This window comes from Micromys minutus (genome assembly GCF_963924665.1).
Source record: "Micromys minutus genome assembly, chromosome: 7".
Lineage (NCBI taxonomy): Eukaryota > Metazoa > Chordata > Mammalia > Rodentia > Muridae > Micromys > Micromys minutus.
The window spans coordinates 9,313,703-9,339,552 of NC_137976.1; positions in this window are offsets into that span (position 1 = coordinate 9,313,703).

Below are 25,850 nucleotides of genomic sequence, written 5' to 3' on the forward strand. Positions count from 1 at the left end.
ATATGATTCTTGTCAGGACCCTGAGGTTCTGAGCATCCTAACACTTATTGCTCACAAATTTCAGGTTTGACAAATGCTGCTATTTTTCTTCCATTACCTCTTCTTTCTAATCCATGATTTCATGCTTCACGGCACTTTGCATTGCTGATTTCTGTACATTTCCCAACTCTTCCATTGTCTACCAATCTATGAATTTCAGGGTTTGGTTCTTCTCAATAAAATTCAGCCAAACAAATTGATTATTATTATCATCATCACCATCTCTGATGGGGTAGAATGCTTGTCAACCTACTGGGTGAGAAGGGCAAATTCTTAGCTGTTCCGGCTCAATCAGGATTGTTGTGTCACAGAAATTTTGTGCCTGTATGACAGAGAAAAGCAGCATCCCTACAAAGAACCCAACAATGGTTTCTCCTTTCATTAGCCAGTGTTGTTAAGGTGACAGTTGCCTACACAGTTGAGAAACTCGTGATGCAAGAAGCTTCATAGGGTTGAGCAGTGCACACATTCATTCTTCTTGCAGTTTTTCCACCTTCCTGAAGCAAAGCATCCAGAAAAGAGAGCTCCTTTTAACAATGTGAGAATTTTATTTGCACATAATTTATGAGTCCACCTTTCAAAGATGTAGGGGGTTGTATTTTGAAATCTGTGAACCCTCAGCCTTTCAAGAGCTTCTATTAATCTCAGATGCTCATTAGGGAGGGAAAGAGAACACCCCTGAATTTAATAGTCTTGGTTTCTCTGCCAGCCCAGCTGGAGTTGGCATGTGTGTTGTGTTGCAACATCAACCTTTCCTTATTCGTTTGCTAAATACTCCCTGGTTATTTCCTGCACATAGAGAACACCAAAGGAGACCATGTCCAATCTCTACAAGCAAATGAGTCACCTCTAGGGGTGACTCTGGTAGTCAACAAAATTTGAGCCATTTGAACATTTGAGTTAAATGAGTTTCCAAGCAGTATGTATTTCGAGTTCTTGGAATGTTGGTTACATAGGAGGTAAAGAGATATGATTATAAACGAAGGATTTTAAAAAATTAAATTAAGACCAAAATCCATTGCCATTTGTACATTGTTGTAAATGTCATCAAATGGAGGACAACATTGTCTTGTTAAGTCATGGGCCTGGAAATACCCATGGTTAACCACAATTGGGAGCCTGCGAAGAAAAAGGAGGAATAGCTTACTTCACAAGGAAAGTCAGGTTTTCTAACTAACACTGTAGGTCACCTGCTAGTGATGAATGTCCCAGCAAGTTGTCACATTAATTTCAGTACCACTAAGGGTTTGATTTTTAAGGCAAATCAATTAATACACCATATCCATAATTTACCATGCCTATAGCTCACAGCTTCTATAAGGGTGGTAGTGTAATAATGGCAAAAACATTTAGTGCACTGCACTTATGACAAGAGTATATTTCATGGAAAACAGTAAGGTAGATGGAGACAGCACACCTGGCACAAAGAAGAAACTGTGGAGCTGAAAGTCTTGGTTTGAATTTCAGATAATCCCTTTAGCCATGACCTTGAGAAGATTATTTCACTTCCATGAGTTTGCAATTATTATCTGTAAAAGCACAGTGACAAGGACAATTTCCTCTGTACGATTGGTATGAAGCAACTGTAACATAACATGTCCTTTAGGATGTGGCTTTTAGTGTGTGTTCAATAAACATTACTGAATCCTTATTGTCAAAAAAGACTCGAAGTTTAGCTTCTGCTTTTTTAGGGAGGGAAAGACATATAACGAACCTTTTGAGGGCAGCTTAGATCACCAAAAACAAATTGATTGGAAACAACTGATTCTTATTCTGGTGTCCAGAAAACCCAGTGGAGCTTTTGATGATAACTTACAGAAAGCGACACACCACAGTATCCCAAACATTCTGACTGGTCTATATTTTTCCCACAATGTACTCATCTTGCAAAAGAAGATAGTGTCATAGACGTTGTTAAGTAATGGTACCACTGTGGTGCAAACACAGCTTTCTCAGCGAGACATCCTGATACATTTTGAAGTATGAGTGTTCTCCGGAGTTATTAAGGCCCTTTGATGTGTTCCCAAACTTGAGATGGCATTTACAGGAAACTAGTAAAATGTTCCTTTCAATGTTGGACTCTTCTTCCAACTGTGTGTTTCACCGAGTCCATCATCCACGCATGGCTCTCTCACCTATGGTCAGCAGAGGGTACTGAGGTCTATTTCTATGGGCAAGTGCTTTGGATGGAGAGGAAGCAAGAATTTCTGGAGGTTTTTCTGCCTTGAGTCTTGGTGCTGTGCCCAGTGGCCTAGAGCCATTGGAGGTCATTTGTTCAACTCTCAGTTTGATAGATCTCCATCAGTACATGGACTGCTGCTAATAAAATCCTGTACCCATCACAACATGTAATGATGCTGTATTTTATTCTTTTTAAAAGACATTTATTAAGTGTGTGTGTGTGTGTGTGTGTGTGTGTGTGTGTGTGTGTGTGTGCATGTGTACATGTGTGCCACATTGTATATATGGATGTCAGAAGAAAATGTAAGTGACTCAGTTCTCTCCATATACCTGTATGTGGATTCTGGTATTGAATCTAGGTTGTCAAGCTTGCAGGGAAAACTCCTTTACCACAAGAATGAGCCACCAGAGCAGTACAAATGCTTTCATTTAAAGATTTTTATTTCAGTGTAATTCAAATAGATAGTATATACTAGAAATTTACTTTTCAAATGTCAACTTCATCTATATAAAATGTTAATTTTGGGATTTGGAACCCAATAGAAAGAACAACAATATCAAATATCAACCAACCTGATTTCCCAGAGCTCCCAGGGACTAAACCACCAACCAAAGAGTACACATGGAGGGACCCATGGCTCCAAATGAATATGTACTAGAGGTTGGCCTTATTGAGTATTATCCTCTGGAGGCTCAATGACCCAGGGTACGGGAATGCTAGGGAGCTTAGGCAGGAGTGGGTGGGTGGGGGAGCTCCCTCATAGAGGCAGAGGGAGGGCATAGAGAGTTTGTGGATAAAAAATTGGGAGGGGGAATAACATTTGAAATGTAAATAAATAAAATAACCAATAAAAAATAAAAAAATGTTCATTTTAAAAGAATTTTGTTCAAAGAAGTCTTTGGCTAATAGTTTTTGAAATGTTTTCATTTGGTAAGCAACTCTGCAGATAAACTTTTTGATTCAGGAGTCTTTCATGTTAATGATTTACCAAAAATATCATCTGCGTCATCAAGAATGTTGGCAGAACAGCATGTTTTCATCCTTTTAAGAATGATTCCTATCACTTATTTTATAATATTTGGAAATATTTTGTTTCAAACTGACACATAATAATTGTACATATGTGTGAGTTGAAATATGACATTGTAGGGTATGTCCATAGTATGTAATGATCAGATTGGGGTAATTGGTAAGTAAGTTATCTAAAATATTGGCCCATGTTTGTGTGTGTGTGTGTGTGTGTGTGTGTGTGTGTGTGTGTCTGTGTGTGTGTGTTGGGGTGATTCTGAATCATCTTTGATGGCTACTTTGACTTTTGCAATCAATTGCTCTAAGCCACAGTTGTCTCACGCGATGAAAGACACTAAAAGTCACTTTTTTGAGCAGCATCCCTAGTACAATACATTAATTCTATAGTGGGATTGCTGGAGCACACAATAGCTTTCATGTCAGTTTCTGTACTGTTTTCCACAGTGGCTATACTAACCAAATTTCTACAAAGAGAGTTTCACTTTATTTATATCCTCACTAGCATCTGTTGCCTTGTATCTCTTTGAAGACAGTTATTCAAAAACAAGGTAAATGTTATCTTGGTGTCCTTTAGATTTGCATGTACCTGATGATCAGCGATATGGAGCATTTCTTTTCATACCTTTGGCAATTTGTGTGTATTCTTTTGAGAAGTATCTATTCAGATCATGTACCCATTTATAAATAGGATTATTTATGTTCATGTTTTGAGCTCCCTGAACACTGTGGCTATTGATCTCTTCTGGGATAAAATGCTTGCCAATGCCTTCTCCCGGTTCAGTGTAGCATTATTACACAAGGATATTCACTTGTCTCAAAATTCTCTTTCAATGACTTTATAGACTTTCTAGACTTTCAATTCTACTTTATAGACTTTGCATGTACTCTTTTTATCATATAAACTAGTATCATAAGGAAGGTTTCAGATAGTCACTAGGATTAATACTAAATATTAAATAATTTACTCACTGAGATCTTTTTTTACACTAACAGGAAAAATTTTCCTTTTATACAGATAGTGGTAACTAAAATCTAGTCATAACTGATTAGAAACTAGCAAAACTCTAGTAATTTTAGATGACAAAATAAAGTACTTTAATGGGAGAGGTTTATGGTATTTTCTTCTAAAATTGCCAAAGTCATCCTCTGTCTCACAATCTTAACATGAATTTCTGAATCCTTTGGGAAGACTTCATTATTACATTGACCATTTTGCTCTAGGACTGAATACTCTAGCATGTTGTCTGCAGAAGCTCAAAGTCTATACTCTTGTAAATGTCTTACCCTGAAGGCCACAGTGCATAATTTGCCAAATGTCATTTTACTAATAAAGTATACATAATTCCCTAGGTAACCCAAGGGGAAGTTTCAGTTTCAAATTACAACATGACATCACATCAAAGCCGTGGCTTTGGAAGGATCACCATTGAAGAAAAAAATGTGATATTAATATGTCCCTTTTGGATTAAGTTATATAATCCCAAAGATGTCCATGTGTGAGAGTTGGACTACTGTCTGGTCTTGGAACAAAGTGAGTGCAATAAATTCATTTAAAGTGTCAACTTTAGTTTAAACTACATGAGCTGAGTGGTCCCCAAACAGAAAACCTGATAGCTCAGCCTTTGGATATTCTAGTTTCTGTTACACTCAGCAATAAATGAATTTCCCACTGGTAGGTAGCATAACCACTTCAGAGATTCTGACTCTTTTTCAGTGACTTTGGATAATATGCTTTTAGTCACACTAGTAAAGGAAAAAAACATAAATATAATTTATATACTTTTCAAATGTATTCTCTAAACTTTAGAAAGGGGTAGGTTTTCTATGTATTGTTAGTAATGATTTTACATCATTTACATTTTTCTTTCTTTTTTCATTGTTTTGCCTTTATAAGCTTCCTTTTGAGGATTCATTAAGGTTAGTAAACTATTTCTTTTTACATTTTCTGGAATAACATAAATGCAGTCTTGAGGTCTCCCAGGGCTAACCAATTATCTCCTTCTTACCTGGAGTTCTCTAGAATAACCGTAGGATGCTCAGGAAATATAATACTCAGGGATAAGACTTACCTGGAATAGAACAGTACTCGTTCATGTCCTTTGGAAGCAGTATAGCATAAAGAGTCAAGGAACACATCCTGGATAGTGTGGACTATATCTCTTTCTTCCTTGGAAGCAGAATGTTCTTTCCATGTGTTAGCCTAGAGACTTACATTGCACTTGACACGCAGCTCAGAGCTATTGCTTTTCAGAGCCCCTCAACGATAGCATAAGAGGAACAGGCACAGTTAAAGCATAGCTGTAGGTAGCTTTCTTTAGTCTTGTTTGGCTTCTCTGAATGAACCATGGGCTTCTTTTGTCCTTTGATACCTATGAATACGTAACAATTCCTTTCATGGGACTAATACTATGTGTGTTCTGTCTCATTATTCTTGCACTTATGGTAATCGTGGTGCAGTGAATCTGCTTCATAGAAAGACTTTTCTTCGTATGAGTGGCCAGAAGTTTACTCTTCTTCTTCCAAAATTCACATGAGACTCGTGGATAGCAGGGGAAGACAATGCTCATATGACATGATAAAAGTATTATTAAACTTTCACTTAAGAACATGCTCTGTTTAAGGTTAGACCAGGAATAGAAATAAACAGAGCAGAACTATGGTATTTTTTAAAAATTTTCCCTCTAAATTTACTTTTGAGAAATTCAGAAATCACAACAGGAGCACAACATGTACATAGTAAAATGAAGGGGACAGCAATAGATGTTCCAAGATACTGAGTCTTTCATGGCCTGGAAATTGTTGCATGTTGTGTGGAAGGAAGTTTCACAGATAAGGCCAACATTATGGCAAGATTTTCATGACATCTTTTCACTGGTATTGCAAGGAACAAGAAAAACCCTGGTGGGGATGCTATAGATACCTGTACCTCATTGGGTATGCATGCTGTGGCAAAGTACTCACTAAGAATCATTAGGATGATGCACCAGGAGCCAGGGACTGCTGTCATTTGTGCTGAAGTGGGTGGGGATGCTAAGCAAGACTTGGCATGTAACCTACTGGAGAGTTCTTCCCTGCCCACCTGAGCCCTTCCCTTGGGTAACATTCCTTTTCAGAACCATCTGACTTGGCAGAGCCCTGCACAGAGCTGCTCCCTTCCCCTAGGTGGTGGGATGGGAATGGGCCAATGTAAGCCAAGTGGGTGCTGTTCTAGGGTCTTCTTTTCCCCCAGTGGAAAATGGCTGGCTGATTTCTCTTGGAGGAACTTTTCTGCCCAGGTGTACCCTGAAGTGTTTGTGAAACTATCTTCATTTATATTGCACTTGCAGGAAACGAGGAGGAGACAAGTCATATAGTGCATTCAGAAATTGATGATGTCTGCTTTTGGCAAGAAAATATGTTTTTGTCAGATTTCTCCATCTCTTAGAAATTCAGAATAGTGGTCTAGCAACCATTTGTTTGTACAAGGAAACTCACCACCTAGTTTCTTTTATGCTTTGTCAGTCAAAATGACAATTTAAAGTTTTAGGCATGACTTAAGCTACCTTCAAAGTGAGGAGAGCTTGGGATTAAGCCTTTTCGAAGAAAGTTTACTCACTAGAGTCAATAAGCCAAGCCACGAAAGTGAAGGATAACAAAGCCAGGCCTTTGCATTCCCTATGGTAACATTTTTTCAGCATTACTGAGCAGGGAATTGGACCCCGGATAATGTTTTTACTGTTCACTCAGACTAACAAAGATGTACTTTTTACTGAAAGTGACTTCTCTGTTCTGATTCATCTATGTTGTGAACCGTCTACTTAACTTTCTTTCTTTCTTTCTTTTTTTTTCTACTTAACTTTCTTAAGAATTTATAATTTTATTTTATTTATTATTTTTTCTGTTTTTTTAAATTTTTTTTAAAAGAATTTATAATTTTAAATGTGCAAATTAATAAGGTGTATTTTAAAGTGAAATATTCCATGCTGTTTGCCTTCTTGACCTTATGCAAATATACTTTTATTGCATGTCTAGAAATGCCTTACTTTAAATTGTAGCTTATTTTGAATCATGTTTACTAGAGCATACTTTTCAGGAAAAAAATATTGCCAAACTCATGAAGACGTATACACTAGTTAAAATGTTATTAAACTATTTTATTGACTTTTCTCTAGGAAGGATTTGCTTATCCTGCCTCCCAGGCTAAAGGACTCAGACCAAGGGATGGAGCAGTGTACTGAATGTGAGTCTAATCTGAACCAGTCTAATCTGGACACACCCCCAGGTTATTCCACAACTTGTCTTCCAGTTGATTCTAGATCCCATGAAACTGACAATCACTAGTGTGTGCATACATTGACGAGGAAACTTTGAGATGTTCAAACATAGCCAAAAGAAACCACAGGAATATGTAAGTTCTATGTATTGTAAACACATTCAGATTTCCCAAATGAATGTTATGAAATAATTCTGAATTGGTTAGTGTATTGTCACCAAATACAAAGAGGTGTCATACACTGATGTATAAGTAGAGTTACTTATAATACTTATAATACAGGAATAAAGACTACTACCATCAAAATGCATTATGTTGATATGGGTATCATTCAAGTGACTGTTGATTTTTTAGTGCTTGATCTAATCACCTACTGATTTTAAGGTATCCCTATCACTACTACTGAATGCATGATCAAGAATCACAGTTCAGTGAAATCAAAGCCACTGGAGGCAATAAATCCACTGAGCACATATTCAGTGATTTCTTTTTCCAGCTCCAAAATCTTGGACAATGATTCACTACAATTCTGAATTTAGGGAGACGTGCGTCTAACATCTTCTGGGTGCTATCCAAGAAGGAGGCATAAATAATTAAACATTCTCACATCTCTGTTAGGAGCAGACATCTTGTCTAGATCTAGGCCTAGTGTTTTGTACTTCATTTATATCTAGTGAAACTGAGGGAGTAGTCAGATATAATTTCTGTCCTGTAATGATTAATCTTCAGTTTCAAATTGGTTAAATTAAGAAGCATATAAAACATATACCTTTGGGCATATCTATGAGAGAATTTCCAGAGAGGTAGTCAAAAGGAGAAGACCTACCTTGAATCTGGGCAGCAACACTCCACAGGGTGGGTTCTTAGACTGATAAAGAAGAAATAAAGATGTATTCCAGCATTCTGCTTTCTGACATCACTAAATTAGAGCATGCAGCTGCAGACATTTGGCACCACAACCGAAAGCCAATCTTGTATCCATGATACAGTGTACCCTCAAATTGGGAGCTAGAGTAAATTCTTCCCTTAAGTTACTTCTTGTTTGGATATGTTCACAGCAATGAAGAAAGTAACAAAATATACATTCTTTACTGTTCTCTGTAAGCATCCTCAGCCTAAAGGTTTTTCTGATTCAGGGGATTAAGAACAATGTCTGCTTACAACTGAATAAGGAATTCAGAACTCTGGCAGCTCACACAACTTAAACAAGTGACCTACACTCTTCCTTTGTAATGTGATGCTGTCTTATCTGCTCATACTTTAATGAATGCCCTCCACAGTGCCTGGTGGGCCACTGTACGCTTGAGTGCAAAGATAGCTCCTCTGTGATCCCTGTGGCCCGCATCATCCATATCTCAGGTGATCAACATGTGTGACTAACAAGGACTGCCAATCCCTTCTCTTCAGGGTCAACTGTCAGATGATTAAGTCATCCCCACAAGCAGGATTATGGTCACATGACCATGGAGAGTAGCATCAGAACAAGTAGGAATATATCTGATAGTGAACAGACCAAGGCATAGCTGACAGATTAGTGAGATTTATATAATCAACTTAAAGAAAATTCATGTGTGTATACTAGAACCAAGGGGTAGAGTTTGGACTTTTTGGTTTGAAAGTTTTCTCATAATGGAAGAGTATATGGAGCATGAAAAAATGAAAGAAACTGTCCGCTTAGAGAGAAGCTGAGGAGATAAATTGGCAGCAATAACTGCCAAGTTTAGGAGTTTAGGTTTATCCTAAAAGCAAAAAGAGAAATTGAACATGTAAGATATGATAAAAATTGTGTTTGAAATGTTTTTTTTTTTAACAGGTGGTGAAGGGTGCGGTTATTGCAGTTTTCAGGTAATTAGGTAGCTACTGAAATGGGGTATAAAGAAAACATCTTCTTCAGGAATCTTTCACCTAGAGATGGACAGATAAGAACTGATTCACAATACATTAGAACTAGGATTTAGGGGGTATAATAATATTGGATGTAGGATAAATTCTCAGATACAGCATATCCTTTGCATTCCAGAAAGGCAATAAATGTGTGTGTGCATGTGCATGTGCATGCGTGTGTGTGTGTGTGTGTGTGTGTGTGTGTGTGTGTGTGTGTGTGTGTTTTACATTTATTTCATGGAATATTTGGAACATATTATAACCCTTTCTTATGTTTTTATTTAAGATTGTTAATTAACTTTATTAAATCTGTTTTTGCTTAAGTGAAATTCAAATATATCTCATTGACCTAAATTGTGTCTGGCAGCCTTAGTTGCTGAGGAATAAAGAGCTTAGGAGTACATGGTGATATAAAGGGTCCACCCTGAAGAACAAGGTCCCACCATAGGTCTGTCATGAAAGGAACGTTGAGCAGGGTGAGAAGTCAGAACTCTGACCATGGCTTGTTTTGATGCCAAGAGTTTTACTCCCTACATCCTCTCATTGTGGTTACACACAGTGATGTTTTATATTAGCAGAGCTGCCGTGATTGTCACTGGGTCAGGATTTCTAGATTTTCATGAGCAAGCAGATTCTGGAAATTAATCTCTAGGTAATGGATTAAATAATCCATTGGGAAAAGATCAATGAATGACAAGGAGGAGTCAGCATTTAAGCCAATAGAAGGATGTCTTAGAGTGCATGTGTACCATCATAAAGGAAAATGTCCTAAGTAAAATACAAAAGGGAAAGAGCATACAAGAAAAATAGTCTGACTCTATAAAAACTAATATATCATAGACGTTGCTCAAAGACAAAGCAATAATCTATAAATTTAGTAAAGTATTAAAATATATTTATCCACAAAGGCCTTAATAGTGTTTTAAAACTCCAAAAACCAATAATCAATTATAAACCAATTTTAAAGTATAGAAAAGTAAAGCTCTTTCACAAGAGAAATCATGACTAACCAGTAGACTCATAGGAAAGTGATCAATGCCCTCCACAGCTGGAAAACACCTTTTTCCTGAATTTTATTGTGAACTTACTCTACTTAGTAGGACGGGTAAAATTTCAAAGACAGGGAGTACTATAGATTGAGATATGGGACAACTAAATCTCATATATGTTGGGCAGAGAGGTAAAATAATGTAACTTTGTATAACAGGTGGGCAATCTTTGATAAAATTAAAAATATAAGTCACTGATCTTTTGTGAAAAAATTAAAGCCTCTAGTCTACTTTTAAAATTCTCTTATGTGGAAGAAAATCCAGGAAGATCTCAGAAGATGGAAAGATCTCTCATGGATTGAAAGGATCCACATTGTAAAAATGGCCATCTTACCAAAAGCAATCTACAGATTCAATGCAATCTCCATCAAAATTCCAACCCAATTCTTCATAGAGTTGGAAAGATCAATGTGCAATTTCATCTGGAAAAAGAGAAGACCTAGAATAGTGAAATCCATTCTCAACAACAAGAAAACATCTGCAGGAATCACTATCCCTGACCTCAAGCTATATTACAAGGCAATTGTGCTGAAAACTGCATGGTACTGGTACAGAAATAGGCATGTGGATCAATGGAATAAAATAAAAGATCCAGAAATGAGCCCTCACATATATGGTCACCTGATTTTGATGAAGGATCTGTAAACATTCAATGGAAAAAGGACAGCCTACTCAACAAATGGTGCTGGTCCAACTGGCACTCAGCATGCAGAAGAATGAAAATAGACCCTTTCTTATCTCCTTCTACAAAGCTCAAGTGCAAGTGGATAAAAAAAATCTCTACATTAAACCAGGTACACGGAAATTATTAGAAAAAAAAGTAGGAAAAACCTTAGAACACATAGGCACAGGAGAAAATTTCCTGAACCGGACACCAGTGGCTCATGCTCTAAGGTCAAATATTGACAAATGGAACTTAATGAGATTGCAAAGTTTCTGTAAGGCTAAGGATACTGTCAAGAAAACAAAACAGCAGCCAACAGATTGGGAAAAGATCTTTACCAACCCCACATCTCATAGATGCCTAATATAGAAGGTATACAAAGAACTCAAAAAGCTGGACACCAGAGAATCAAACAACCCTATTAAAAATGGGGTATGGAGCTAAACAAAAAGTTCTCAATTGAGGAATATCGAATGGCTGAGAAGCATCTAAGGAGGTGCTCAACATCATTAGCCATCAGGGAAATGCAAATCAAAACAACCCTGAGATTCCACCTCACACCAGTTAGAATGGCTAAGATCAAAATTTAGATGACAGCACATGCTGGCAAAGATGCAGAGAAAGAGGAACACTTCTCCGCTGTTGGTGGGGTTGTAAACTGGTACATCCACTCTGGAAATCAGTCTGGCGATTTCTCAGAAAATTGGACATAGTACTACCTTAAGACCCAGTTATTCAACTTCTGGGCATATACCCCAGAGAAGCTCCAATGTACAACAAAGACACATGCACCACAATGTGCATAGCAGCCCTATTTATAATAGCCAGAAGCTGGAAGGAACCCAGAAGTTCTTTAGTAGATGAATGGACACAAAAATTGTGGTATATTTACACAATGGAATACTACTCAGCCACCAGAAACAGTGACTTTATGAAATTCTTAAGAAAATGGCTGCATCTAGAGAACATAATCCTGAGTGAGATAACCCAGTCACAAGAGAACAGACATAATATGCAGTCACTGATAATTGGATACTAACCCCAGAAAGCTTAGAACACCCCAGAAACAACTCACAGACTGTATGAAGTTCAAGAAAAAGAAAATGAAAAACTATTATGCTTAATCTTTACACACCAAGAAAACTTTGACTAATTCCAGGTTACATCTTGTTTTACTTGTACTTATTTTATCTAGTAAGATCTTAATGCACACTATCAACCCTTTAAAAAAAACCAAGTACTGACAAAAATGTATTCTTATACTTTTATGCAAAAATGCTTAAAATCTGTACATTTATCTTCGTTTTTCAAAATAAATATGTTCGATTAAAATTTTCTCTTATGTGTTTATTTCCACTGTTTTAAAATTTCAGTTTATTTATTTTGATTTTATTGTTTGCATTTGTAAAAATGTTTGTCCTTTTTTTTTTAACAAAAAGAAAGAAGTTTTGGAGCTAGAAGTCTGGAAAGATGGGAGGACCTTCTAGGAGGTGGATGGGAGGGGAACCTGTGATAAGAATAGATTTTTTATTAAGTTATACATTTACTTTATGATCACAGCTTCCCCTCCCTCCTCTTCCCAGATTCTCCCTCTTCCTTTCCCTCCCCACTTCCACTTGTCCTCATGTTCTACTCAGGAGAGAGAAGACCTCCAAAGGATATCAACTAGCTTTGGCATGCCAAGTTGTAGTAAGACTAAGAGCATCTAGTCAGGCTAGGTAGGCAGCCTAGTTAAGGGAAAGGGATCCAAAGGCAGACAATATATTCAGAGACAGCTTCTGCTCCTGCTGTTAGGAGTCCCACATAAATACCCAGATGCACAACTGTTACATCTGTGCAGAAAGTCTTGGGTGGTTATAGAGATGTCTGGTTCAGACTGCTTATATCTCATTGCTAGAAGTCTTAGCTAGGGACAGTCTCATAGATTCCTGGGAGTTTCCCATTGTCGTAGGAATTACACTGGAGCAATTCAGAAGCTATTCAGAATGAAGAGTATCTCACACTAATATGAGTGTGAGCTCTTTTTATAACATGAGAAAAATCAAAGTAGTAGTTGTTTCTGAAGTGAGGTGGAGGGTGAAAATCTAGAAATGAACAACATGCTGCTTCTGAGATGACAAACATATTATGTGTGTTTACTGCGTGGTAGTTATGTAGGCAAATATATATGCCAAAATTATTTGAACCATATACTTAAAAACTACTTATATTTGGTGTAAACTACAGTTTAGTTAAAACTGCAACAAAAATTCTTGATGTTTCATTTTATAGTTCATCTTTCCTGGCCACTGGGTGTCAAGTAATTGAGTTAAGCATTGTTTTTGGTTATGTCTCTGAGGGGCTATTGACAGCTAATGTTACCTAGATGAACAGGTGTGTCACCTCAGTGTTGAGGCATTGGTAAGTGGCACATCTTTCAGTAAATAACATGCCATGATCATAGAGACAACTTTTGAATTTCAGGAGGTCACACACTCACAAGACATCCAAATAGGAAGAACCTTGTTGGGAAGGTTTCAGCAAAGGAGGGGGCATGTGACTGAGCAACAGAGCTGAGAAGGACTGAAGTTCATTGTATTTATGAAACTGTGGAAGAGGAAATGATAAACAAATTAAGCTATCTGGGGATATCACACACTCCTTACAAACAGTGAACCACAGCCCTGCTTGTAGACAGGACCTGCATCTTGTTCATGTATTACATGTACTTCATCATTTGTATCTTAAGGTACCTTGACATAGTGTGGGTTTTCAGTGAACATTTATTCTTCACGGGCCCCATCATGATCCTCTGATCCAAAACAGCACCAGGACACATTCCTGAACATTTTTTTTTCTCTTAGAAGTTGAGAAAGTACATGCCCTTGGGATCGAGTCCTGGATTCTCTTTGCCTTATCCTGTCAGAGTTTAATCATCTTGATGGAGAAGAATGGGGCTCTTTTGTTTAGGATATAGATGAAGCAAAAGGAAGTCTGCAATAGGTAACAATATAGCAAGTTTTTGCCCAAAAGTCCTGTTATTCAATGTAAACTTGGTGGGCAATATTATCAGAGAAATGAAAAGCAACATTCTGATTGCTTTCTTTGCTTTCAGCCACCACATTCAAATGCACCATTTATTGTGTTTATATAACACAATGAAAGTTTGCTTATTTTACATTTATGTAATGCTATTTATAGTTAATAGCTCATCGATTTTAAGTTTTGCCATGCTTACTACAAACCCGGCACCAATTACCACGTCCATACACGCAATAGAGCAAAATGATTCCATTTTAGTAATAGGCTAGTTATATATACATCACTGTGAGCAAAATACCAGACAGATTTCAGAGAGAAAAGGGGAATTTTGCCTTATAACTTCAGAGAGCTGCAATCCATCATAGATGGGAAGGTGAAGCAGAGGAGGGACCATTACACAGCCTGGAAACATTACATAGACTCCCGAAATAGTGCCAGCAACTGGAGACCAAATGTTCCAAACACAAGGTCCAGAAGGGACACTTGTTTAGATCCAAATTAAAACGAGCTATGCAAGTTCTGAAACCTATATGTTCTCTTCTTCTTTGCCCCATTATTTTCTCCATATTTAATCTGATTCACAATCAGCCAAACACTGTGTTCAGGGAAGGATTCTGACTGTTTTCATTACCCCTGAATTTTTCCTGCTCAATATTCTTCAGCCTTCCCTATTTTCACAGTGATGCAGAAGCAAGTTTTGCTCATACGTCCAAGAGCCCTGGGTTTCTTGAGCAATCAAGCACCAATGATACTTTGGATGCTTTTAAACTACTTTTCACTTCAGGGAAAAGTAAAAAAAAAAAAAAAAAAAAACAAAAAACAAAACAGTGGATGATATGGAAGAATTGCATTGAAAACGTCAGTGTCAAGACTTTCTTGTAAGTCATTTTAATTACTTAATGAAGCCATCATAAACGAAGTTGACAAGGCCTTCTTTTGTATGTTTTCTGAGTCACATGTGATCTTCTGCAGTGCAATTGGTCTAATTTCAGTTTTGAAATAATCCACTTCTCTTTTTGTTTATAATCATTTGCCTGGCTTTCTACAAAGCCTTCCTAGCTCCTTTCTACAGGACCTGAAGGGTCACAGTGACCCTGATTTGTTTAACTGTTCCCAAGTACTCCAGCCCATCCAGCAGAGTTCTGTATAATTTGGTGGCTACACAGCATTAAAACATCACTGCCAAAGTTTTATCTTGCAACATTTTAAGGGGAGATTGGATTTATTTTATGTAGCGAGTTTTTACTCATGTTAGAAAAAGCAAAATTTCAATTCCTCTAACCTAAAATTTTATTTTTCAAGAGAATCAAACTTATTTATCTAAGTCACCATATATATATATAAAATGACAAATTTGAGGTATTGCAACCTGTAGGGGCTGTTAATGATTAAGCAAAATGATGGAATAAAATGAAATAATAAAATAGAATTACAAATAATTTATAACAAACATAATGGCATGCAATTTGATTGGCAATAAGACATATTATATATAGTTATAAAATTTAAAATTATAAAATACATAATATATGAAGAAGTTATCACTTACCCTTGGGGGAACATATGCCAGAACTCCAGTGGACACTTGAAACACAAACTATGTCTTTATCTTCAAAGTTATGCCCATGATAAAGTTTAATTTATAAATTGATATCCATGAAAAGTAGTAATAATAACTAAAAATAAAACAGAATGATTGATGTAGAATTGCTGGTATTCCTGCTCAACTTTCTGAGATATTACTAATTAACATAAAAGCTTCATGGATGGAGAACTGGAGTGTTGTGACAGGCATCTAATAGGTTGCATGTAAAGCCTGTATACCCTCAACAGTAAAGCATTCATGACCGAGACACAATGGGATGGAACGTCACAGGATGTCATCATGCTTCTCCAGAGCCATACAACCTTATGTCACTAGTTGGTTATTTGTGAAATTTTCCATTTAGTCTTTTCAGGGGGTAGTTTATTTGTGATTGACATAAGCTGATGGCAGTGAAGTCATGGACTAAGTAGAGCTGTAGTATGTTTTATTTAATATGTATTTTGTATGTTATATGTGGTAAACATATATAAAGGAAACAACATTTTGGTAGTACTCCGTCTCAGAACAGAACTTTCTGTGGCAAAGTAGCAGAAAGTAAAAAAGTGACACATTTGTTTTAAAACAACTGCATTTTAAAAATGTACAGATTTTAAAAGCATGTTTTTTCATAAAACTAAATATATTTTTTGTCAGTATTTGATTTTTTAATTTTTTTCTCTTTTTTTATTAGATACTCTGTATTTACATTTGAGATGTTATCCCTTTACCCCACCCCGCTTCCATTCCCCACCTATCCCCCTCCCCCTCCCCCTCCCCTTCCTATTGCCTTCACAAAGGTGTACTCCCTTCTGATCCCCCTCTCTACCCCATTGTCTTGGCATTCCCCTTCATTGGGAAAACATGCCCTTTCTGGAACAAAAGTCTCTTCTCACATTGATGCCAGACACTGCTATCTTCAGCTACATATGCAAGTGGATCAATAGACCTCTCAAAATAGCACAAAGGTTAGTGTTTTACCCCATGGGAGTTTTGGAGAATTTGGTTGGTTGATAATGCTATTATCTTCCCATGAGGTTGCAACCCCTTTTTAGCTGCTTAGGTCCTTTCTTTAGCAACTTCATTGGGATCCCTGAGTTCAGACCGATGGTTATCTGCAAGCATGCTCAGCTGTATCTATATGACTCTAGCATAGTCCCTGAGGGGACATCTCTGTCTGGTTCCTGACAGTAAGTACTTTTTGGGATCAGCTATAGTGCTTGGATTTGGTGGCTGCATATGGGGTGGATCCCCAGGTGAGACAGCTTCTGAGTGATCTTTTTTTCAATCCCTGCTCCTCTATTTAACTTTGCATTTCCTCCCATGAGAGTTTTGTTCTCTTTTCCAAGAAGGACTGAGGCATCCCCATTGATGTTTTGTTTAAAGGTTTGATAGTATGCATTGAAAACTTACTAGTTACAGTGAGTATAAAGTACGTATCAAACAAAACATCACATGAAAATAAAAGTGACACATTTTTATTGCCCCTCTCATACTCTATTTTTTCTGCCTATGGACATTAATTTAATCATTGAGTTTAAAGAGATAAAAAAGCACACAAGGGAAAGCAAAAATGGTTAGAAATTCCAGGTCTTTCAACCTCAAACAATTTTGCAGAAGGTAGTGAAAATCTATCTTTCATCTCTAAAATAATGCTTATCAAAATGATCATTGTAACTATCTATTTTTGTTTTTTAGGAATTTCTAGCTGAGACTGCAGTGCCACAGCCAAAAGCTCTGGATTTCCCACGTCATAAATGTGTTAAACCTAAAGCATAGGTGTGATGAAAGGCAGATCTCACGTTCTGATTAGTACTCATTAGCACACTCTTATCACGTGCACAGGAATTCTGTGCCAACCTCATCTTCAGATAGTTGTACTGGTCTTAGATTTAGACCCGTTTCTTTGCTGTTGTTTACTTTTTGAAGCAGGTAATAAGATTCGGCTTGCTCACCATTTTTTTTTTCTTAGTAATTCTTCTAGATCTCTTTGACCTCTGACTTGAGTATACAACATAGATATCCTCCACCAGTCCTTGGTATTTTGCTACCATATTGAAAACATATGTACTTCTCATTTCAGTCTTTTCTTAAAACAGTTCATGGTTTATAGAAAGCAATTTTATTTATTTATTCATCTTAGGTTTTTTTATTTAGTTACATTTTAAATGTTATCCCCTTTCCTCCTTTCTCCTCTATAATTTCCCTATACTCTCTCCTCCCCCTGCTTCTATGAGGGTGATCCCCCATACAACACACCCACTCCCACCTCACCGCCCTGAAATTCCCCTATACTTGGGCATTGAGCCTTCACAGAACCAAAGGCCTCCCCTCTCACTGATACCAGGTTATCCTCTGCTACATATGCGGCTGGAGCCATGGGTCTCTCTATGTGTACTCTTTGGTTGGTGAGAGCTCTGGGGGTCTGGTTGGTTGATATTGTTGTTCTTCCCATGGGATTACAAAACCCTTCAGCTCCTTTAGTCCTTTCTCTAGCTCCTCCATTGGTGTGTTCGTTCTCAGTCCAATGGTTGGCTGCTAGCATTCATGTCTATATTGGTCAGACTCTAGTAGAGCCTCTCAGGAGACAGGCATATCAGGCTCGTGTCAGCAAGCACTTCTTGGCCTCCACAATAGTGTCTGGGTTTGGTGTCTGTAAATGGGATGGATCCCCAGGTGGGGCAGTCTCTGGATGGCTTTTCCTTCAGATTCTGCTCCACACTTTGTCTGTGTATTTCCTTTAGACAGGAGCAATTCTGGGTTAAAATTTTGGAGATGAGTGGGTAGCCCCATCTTTCAACTGGGGGCCTTGCCTAACCCCTGGATATGGTCTCTACAGGTTTCCCTCCCCTTTGTTGGGCATTTCAGCTAATCTCATCCCCTTTGGGTCCTTGGAGCCTCTTTCCTTCCTTGTATCTGGGACATTCTGGTGGTTACCCCCAGTTTCACATCCCCTATTGCTACACACCTGTGTTCAATTTCCTGACCCTCTGTATATTATTCCATACCCGATTCTTCCTCCCTTTACCCCTCTCTCTCTTTACTTTCTCTCAAGTTCTTTCTACCCTCTACCTCCTGTGAGAATTTTGTTCTCCTTTCTAAGAATGACTGATGCATCTACACTTTGGTCTTTCTTGTTCTTGAGCTTCATATGGTCTGTGAGTTGTATCATGGGTATTTTGAGCTGTTTGCCTAATATCCACTTATAAGTGAGTACTTAACATGTATATTCTTTTGTGGCTGGGTTACCTCACTCAGGATGTTATTTTCCAGTTTCATCTATTTGCCTGTGAATTTCATGAAGCCATTGTTTTTAATATCTGAGCAGTACTCTATTGTATAAATGTATCAGAAAGCCACTTTATACAGGAGGCATTTGTTTCTTTATTTTTTAAAGTATTTTGGCATAAAACTATATGAATATATTTTTGTCAGTATGCTGTTTTTTTAAAGGTTTGATAGCATGCATTGAAATCTTACTAGTTACAACGAGCATACAGAACATGTAAAACAATGTAACATGGAAATAGTCAAAGCTTTTTGGTGTGTAAAGATTGAACATGATGATTTTTAAATACCAAAAATTGCCACAAGGATATCTTCTCAGCTTTTGAATTATTAATCATTTAAGGTCTAGGTGTACCCCACTCTGAGAAGATGTTATACACTTATTGTGTTTTTTTTTTTTTTTTTTTTTTCTAAGAAGGACTGAGGCTTCCACTTTTTGGAGGCATTCATTTCATATGATACCAGGATCTTTACTTGCTGACAGTATGTAGTTGACTGTATTTATAGGAATTGCTCTTTCCAAAAGGAACAATAGAACTCAAGATATTTGCCAATATATTCACTTCGTCTAATTTGCATAGTTTCAGAATGGTAATACAATTCTTGCATTATCCCATCTTAAGAAAAATACTGATAGTCTCATAAATAATAATAATAATGATGATGATGATGATGATAATTATTATTATTATTATTATTATTATTAGAAAATTCCTGGAGCAACTAATCATAGAATGTTGCTGCAAGAACCCTAACATTTCATATTTGCATAGAAGCTGTTCTGCTTTGCTCTTCTTATTCTTCTGGGAGGTCTAGGTTTCTGAATCTTCTCTTATTAGAAATGTCTTATCAGATGCAACTCAGAGCAGCGGCCTAGGATGCTACCAGAGAGAATATGCTATACAAGGGGAGCCAGGCATCTAATCCCTAGAGATTCGTTACTATGGTTCAGACACTTGTGTTTTCCCAAATTTATGTTGAAATCATGATCTCTAAGGTGACACTAACAGTGCAGTGCTAAGGGAAGAGTAGATCATGAGCACACTAAGACAGTACCTCAAATTAAACCTTCAGCAAACATCAAATCTGCTGTGACTTGCATCTTTTATTTCTTACGGCTTTTAGAACTTTGAGGAATAAGTTTGTGGGGTTATATTTTACAGTTTTTCTTAAAGTTTTATTTATTTATTTATTTACTTATTCATTTATTTATTTATTTATTTACATCCAGAACGCTGATTCTCCATGACCCAACCACACAGAAAGTCCCTTCCATCCCCATCTCCTTTTCCTGTGCGAGGGTGGGACTTCCCTGGTATCCCCACCCTGGCGCATCAAGTCTCTGCAGGATTAGGAATGTCCAGTCCCACTGAGGCCAGACAAGGCAGCCCTGTTGGGTAAGAGATTCCAAACTCAGGCTACAGCTTTAGGGAAGAGCCTCCACTCCAGTTGTTGGGGGACGAATATGGAGACCAAACTGCATATCTGCTATAGATGTGCCGGGGCCTTCATCCAGCTCATGTATGCTCTTTGTTTGCTGGGTCATTTTTTGAGAGCTCTCAGGGGTCCACGTTAGTTGATTCTGTTGATTTTCTTATGGGGTTTTTAATTCCCTACTGGGGCTTCAATCCTTCTCTCAACTCTTCCATTAGAGCCCCCGATCTCTGACCAATGTTTGGCTGCAAGTATCTGAATCTATTTCAATCAGCTGCTTTGTAGAGCCTCTTAGAGGACAGTTATGCTAGGTCTGTCTGAAAATATAACAGAGTATCATTAATAGTTCGTGCTTGCCCATGAGATAGGTCTGTAGTTAGGTCAGTTATTGGTTGGCCATTCCTTCAGTCTCTGCTCCATCTTTGTCCCTGTAGTATTTTAGACAGGACAAAATCTGGTTCAAAGATTTTGTGGGTGTGTTGGTGTCCTTATCCCTCCACTGGGGATCTTGCCTGGGTACAGGAGGTGGCTGGCCTTTTCAGGTTCCATGTCCCCACAGTTTTAGGCACCTTGGCTAAGGTAGGCTGTATTGACTCCTGGGAGCCTTGCCCATTCTAGGTCTCTGGGGCTTTCTGCAGATTTCTATTCATTCTCCTAGCCCTCTGGCCCTCTCTCCTGTCTCTTTTTACACCTGATCCTGATCTTTCATTCTGCTCTCTAGCCCCTCTCCTACTCAGACCCCCACTTTGTTCTTCCTTCCATGACCATTTTGTTCCCCCTAAGGGATATTCAAGGGTCCTTACTTGGGCCTTCCCTTTTCTTTAACTTCTTTGGATCCATTTGGTGTATCGTGGGTATTCTGCACTTTACTGATAATATTAACTTATCAGTGAATACATGCCATGCATGTCCTTATGGGTCTGTGTTACCTCACTCAGGATGATATTTCATAGTTTTATCCATTTGTCCTTTTCTTCAGCCTTTTAAAAAGACCTCATTTATCCCATTGTGTCCTCAGATTCATTATAAAGCAGAGGATGACTTTGGATTCTGGTATTCTCTTAGCTCCCAAGTATAGAGATTTCAAGAATTTACCATAAGTACTAGTACCATAAGTGCTAGAATAAAACATAGGGTATCATGAATGGTAGACAGCTGAGCAATATCATTGCTTATTGATATATTAGAACAGTCTGAATGGAATAGAGAATCAGTGGACCAGGTAAGATTTGTGCATAAACAAAGTATCTATTGTTTTTAAATCTAAAAATTGAATTATTTGGGATTAGAGTATTTTTTTTCTTGTTGTGGGATATAATCTTATAACAAACACAAGTAGATTAAGTTGGGCTTATACAGTATAAAAAGTTACATAGAAACATATAATCTTACAACACAAGTAAAACTATACTTAGAGGAGATCATAGGACACAAGTGACATGGAAGAACAGGGGAAGAATTGTTTAGGTTAATGATTCAGATAAGGATGGGGATGAAGGGTTGGAGAAAAACAAGGGTAGAGTTAACTAAATATATTTGTATAAAGAAACATTGTGGGAATCCACTAGTCTGTAAGTTAATTAAAACTTTTGTATATTAACAGGGAGCTTAATCAGAGGATCCTATATGAATGGACAATATTACTCCCAGAGATAGAGCTTATTTAATGAAAATATCAATGGCAGGCATAGGATAGCTATCTAAATTTTTTTTTTGGTTAGGGAGGCCCCAGCAATACCAAAACAACATAGCCCTACTGCCATTAATTTTGGTTCCTCATCACAACTACAAAATGATGTAGTGATACCCCATTACTAAAGAAAACACACATGTTGGTTGCAGTGTATTGTGAGAGTAACCTAAAACTGACCAGGAAGCTGTTAGCTTTCCAATACTGGTAAATTCTATGTAGGCTGTGTCAAAAAGAACATTTCAAAAGTCTTACAAGTGTTATAATATCAACTTGCCAGGCAAGTCACACCCACTGGTGCAGTAACGACATAATGATTGTGAGGGTAGCCAATTACTTTTTGATTGGACTTGAGACCTAGTCCACAAGAAAGATTTATGTCTGGTACTGTAAAACTGATCAGAAGCTCTTAACTGAAGAGATAACAGGTCATAGGGAGACATCTACTGATATTTTAATAAATGGCACTGTGTCAAGCTACCTCCTTAATAATTATAGATATATAATGTCATAAAACTTGATCAGGGAACTTTACTTTATTCAATAGGTAGCAGTTGATGAAAAGACCCATAATTGTTCCAAGAACTAGATTAAGCAACAATGAGTGCTCGATACAGACAGGTCATCTGTATCAACCTATCTCAAACCAAGCATCAGGAAGCATCTCAGAAGAGTGAGTAGCAAGAATGTAAGGACAAGAAGATGGGAAGAGATCCGGAAGTGCTGAGTCCTGAATGGGGCATGACTGATAAGCACGCAAACTCCCATCATCTGGAGTTTCCAGCATAAGATCTACTTGAGATCAAGCCATTTTCAATTTTAGCATGGACCAGTAAAAGATCATAAGCTCCATGCCCAGCTGAAGAGCTATTGGCAGCTGATGGTTTCTGAACCATCATTTTTTTTGGGGGGGGTTCTAAACTCTAAGATACATATACTCAATTGTATAAAAAGAAAACTACGAGATATGAAACCATAGATTAAGCCAACAGAATGATTGATAGCAAATAATTTCAGCACCCTGTTTTACCATTAGACAGACCATCTGAACCAGAAATACTGGAGTTAAATGATATCACAAATCAAACAAGTGTATACCATACCTCTATAGGACAACTCACATAAACACTAAAGATATACCTTTTTTTCTCAGCTGCCCAAAAGTGATCACATATTAGGACCCATAGCAAGTCTCCACAAGTGTAGGAAAATAGAAATACCATTCTATATTTCTTAACTGTCCCAAGTGAAATAAATCTGCATATAAATAAGTTTACACTACAAAAAGTCCAAGAACTCATGGAGACTGAACGACACACTGTTGAATTGGGTCACTGAGGTAATCAGGAAGGAAATTTAATAAACACCTACAAAATTTAAGAAGGAAATTAAAAGTTCACCAGAATGAAGATAAAAGCATATTACAAAATCTTGGGGATGTAGTTAGGGCAGTTCCAAGAGGAAGGATTACAGTCGTTAGGTACCTATATCACATTTGCGAGCTCACAAGGCAATAGTGAAGCAATGCACTTGAAGCCCTTGGAAAAAGGAAGATGAGTCAGGTAAAAACAGTATTTTGGAAGAGAAAACTAACTAGGTGTGAAATGAATGGAATAGAAGCAGCAGCAAAAGCAATGCCAACAAAACAATCACAGAATCAATGAAACAAAGGCTTGGTTCTTTTAAAAAAACAAACAATGTTGGAAAACCCTAGCCAAAACAACTCAACCACAGACAGGAGACAAAAATTAGTAAGATCTGAAAGAGAAGGAAGAGAAATTATATCAAGTAAAAATGAAATTTAGAAAACCATGAGAAAAACTATATTCCATGAAATAGGAAAATCCAAATTAAATGGATAAATTTCTGTATGCACGTGACATACTAAACTAAACCATCTTAAATATGTACATACAGCATGATCAATGCATATAGTGTCATTTGTATGTATATGATTTCAGGGCTGACCACTTAGATATTAAATAACCACTGGGGGCTATCTTGTGGCCAAGACTATTTCTCTAGCTCTCAGGACTCCTTTATCTTTTTTTCTTTTTTGAATGTAATAGTTTACCTAGGCGAGAAATGTGTATCTATACAGAAAATTTCACAGCACTTTCTGCTGCCCCTTTGTGTAGTATATACTTTGTTGTTTCATAAGCTTCTGTAATTCTTAGCAGTGCCCATTGGTCATATTTCACCAGTAAGGTAGAATTTCACAAAAACAAACTGATTTATGATAACATGAGAAGCAAGCTCATAGCGAATTGGAGGGCATGTCCATAAATCAAACACGAGTGATAGTTGGGCAAGTGGGAACCAGATGAGGCAGAGAGACAGCCTCTACAATACAGTTGGAACCATTTCCAAATACTGAAGCAATCTGCATTTCAATCTGCTCAAGTAGCACATACTAATTTTTATAAATGGCATGTTTATGTAAGGCTTTATTACTAAACAATTCCCAGACTAGCATCACAAAGGTACAGAACACATAAGGAATTAATAAAGTCCATGTCCATGAGAGGTAGATAGCCATATAAAAATACTAACCCAAGACTATAACTAAGGTGCTAGGACAGATTAAGAGAACAACGAAAATGTGCTTGGGGGTTCAACCAAGGCCTCATGGGGAGGGGAGTGCTGCTTCAGAATTACCCAGTAACGTTATGCAGCAGAGAATTAGATAATTTGGGGGAACTAACCTTAGTGATTGAGCCTTTCATGTCCTTTTGTTTTATGGTAATTCTTGTACTCGATTACCTTCCTTGAACTACAAACCAACATAGGAATATATTATATCTATGTTGTTGAGCTATTGAAACATATGGTCGCAAAGAATGAAAATCACATTCTTATATTATTCACTAGAGGTAGATATGACTTCTGAATCTAGGATCTTTTGATTCCATGCCCATTTTTATTCATTTTAACACATGCCACAGAGGACATGCTAGGAAAATAATACCGCCAAGTAGCCTAGGTGTCGTATTTTGGAAGAAAATGGCAAGTTGGACACAATGTAAGTGGGTCAAAGTCTCTAGAGCATGTAGTTTGGGGAACAGCAAATGCTTCTGCAAAGAAGCACAGCTGGGATCGCTTATTCTCTTGTGTTTTGAGTTTTCACCTTTATTTTTGTTTATACACATTCATCTGTACCCAACCCCTTCTCTCCTCGTACCCACCTTACCGAAAACATGAGTCTACCACCTCATAACCTTAGACACAGGCTTTCTTTCCTCTCAGCATTATTTCTGGACTCACACGAACATTGCCTTCATCAAAGTTTTTTCAACCCCAACATTCAGATCAGTGGAGACAGAGTCCAAAACTCCAGAGTTCATTTTATCTTGTACTTCAGAATGAGTGTGAAGTAAACTATGGTAATTGATCTATAGCTATTCATGTCCTTCGGAGACAATTTATATGGTTTATATGTGTATTAAAAAGTACTCTGAGCAAAATGAATCACAAGCTAAATTTTCTAGTTAAAAATTCACGTGGCTACTCATTTGTAGTAGCTGCATTTCACACAGAGGTGACTGGACAGCTCGAGTCATGATCTAGGCTATTTATTAAAAGTCCCGTGGCACTGATTTTAAAAGCGTTAGCCAGTCAAGCCTAGCATTTGGGCCAAATTCCAGATTAGGTCATTGGGTTCTGCCTCTTAAATTTTCTGGGTCTTTTGATGGTATTTCTGGTTATTTTTGTGGTCCACTTTTAGACTGTAGGTAAC